This window comes from Mus pahari, chromosome 1, assembly GCF_900095145.1.
Source record: "Mus pahari chromosome 1, PAHARI_EIJ_v1.1, whole genome shotgun sequence".
NCBI classification, from domain to species: domain Eukaryota; kingdom Metazoa; phylum Chordata; class Mammalia; order Rodentia; family Muridae; genus Mus; species Mus pahari.
The window spans coordinates 61,044,741-61,046,778 of record NC_034590.1 but is presented as its reverse complement, the minus strand read 5'-3'; the positions used below and the strand labels follow the sequence as shown (position 1 = coordinate 61,046,778).

Below are 2,038 nucleotides of genomic sequence, written 5' to 3'. Positions count from 1 at the left end.
ATTCTGTAGACCAGGCTGGCCTCGAACTCAGAAATTCACCTGCCTCTGCCTCCCAAGTGCTGGGATTAAAGGCATGCGCCACCATGCCTGGCTGTATTTGTTTTAATGACATAAAAAATTCTATTGCAAAGAGAAAAAAAAAAAAGAAAAGAAAAAAATTCTATTGCTAATCCTGCCTTCCTCCCCTGTAAGACTTTGAGGTCAGCATCCTATGCTGCAGGTTGTGCCATTTCAAGTACCTAAATAGGAAAGTGGTCTGTGTAGGTGTTGAGGGTCTGTCTTCACAACATTCACAACCACAGTCCGATTTTTATTAATGGCTACAACTCTTGTTAATTATAGTCTTTGCCAACCAGGCCCTGGGACAGGTGAGGGGCAGGATTCTAACACCCAGCCCTAGGAGCTAAAGAGAAAGCAGCAGCACTGACATCATTCGAGAACTGGCTAGCAAGGAAAACATTCAGGCTCGCCCTCGACTTCCGCCATGGGGATGTGAACAGGCGTGAGATCTCCAGGGGATCTGAGTGAAGATCTTGAGAAGAACCACTTTAGATGGAGGCAAGCCACTTGCTGCCCTTCACGTCCTCGACCATCGAGTCTGCCTTTGTCTCTGCCTGAATCTGTTTTTATACCACTATTGATATATTGATATTGACAATCTGATGGTCTCCATAAGGATATATTAGAAATGCACTTTGTTCATCATTAGAACATACTCGACTTTCCTGGACTGGCTATTCTGTTGGCATCTAGAAGTACAAATTCCTCATTCTAACGAGGTCTCAGCTGTGGGGAGACAGACCCCCAAAGAGCCGAGTGTAGCATAGTAGCCATGTAAGTCTTTGAAGAGAGCTCTATATGAGCAAGGAGGTCACTTAAACCAGATTAGGGATCTAGGACTGTTTCCTACATGTCAAGAGCTGGGCAAAGAAGGAAATGAAGGAAGAGATCTCCAGGCAAGAGCATCAGGGAGGGAAAGAAAGCACTGGGCTCTTGGCATTTAGACCCGACCGCCACCTTCCTACAGTAGAAGCTATAGATTACACGTATGGCTCCAATTTGTGCCTCTTCACAGAAATTCTAAGATAGAAGTTCTGACTCTGTCATAATCTGGACCTCACTGTCTTTTCATGTGCTTGAGTAAGTTGGACTATGCCAGTGTCACAGAGTTGGGATTCTGTGCAGGCTGCCATCTCCAGGCAGCAAAGTTGTAAAAACACTTTATGTGGGAGTGATTAATTTGTGGCTTCTTTCTCCCACCCTCAAGTGCAAACCCACAAGTTCAGTTGCATTCATCTCCCAAGGATAGCCAATATTTGTCCCAATCTCTTTATCAGCAACATTACCATCTTTGCCCAGGACACATTATAGGCAAACCTCTGCCCTGCCTTTTCAATTGTTACCTACAGCCAGTTCTTCACACAAAAGCCAAATGGTCTTTTAAAATTCTTAAAGTATGCCACTCTCCTGATTAATTCCTCTAATGGTGTCCCATTGAATCAAAATTAAATACAAGCTGATAGAGATTTTGGTTATAGGCAGATTTCTTTGCCCCACCAGTGCCTGGGTGGCTTCCGCACTCCCATCTCCTTGAGCTTACTGACTTCTGCTTCTTGTTCACTGTGCTTCAGTAATGCATCTCTCATCTTCTCTCACTGGAGACCCCCTTGGTATTTGCAGTGGGGAAATCACTCCTCTGCATGGAAAAATGTCAGGCAATTTCACCCTGTCCTCAGATTCTTTTTTTTTTTCCCTTTTCTTATTTCTTTTTGGTTTTTCGAGACAGGGTTTCTCTGTGTAGCTCTGGCTGTCCTGGAACTCACTCTGGCCTCTAAATCAGAAATCCACCTGCCTCTGCCTCCCAAGTGCTGGGTGTGTGCCACCCAGGGAAAAAATTCCTCAACAGAACACCAATGGCTTGTGCTGTAAAATCAAGAATTGACAAGTGGGACCTCATAAAATTGCAAAGCTTCTGTAAGGCAAAAGACACTGTCAACAAGACAAAAAAGGCCACCAACAGATTGGGAAAGGATTTTTA

The 2,038-nt window shown here is 44.4% G+C and overlaps 1 protein-coding gene across 2 annotated transcripts in view; it reads left to right on the top strand.

The window, feature by feature from the left end:
• Ccdc81 (coiled-coil domain containing 81) overlaps positions 1–2,038 on the top strand; it is a 41,766-nt gene that overhangs the window by 26,401 nt on the left and 13,327 nt on the right. The gene's annotated exons all lie outside the window — the stretch shown is intronic.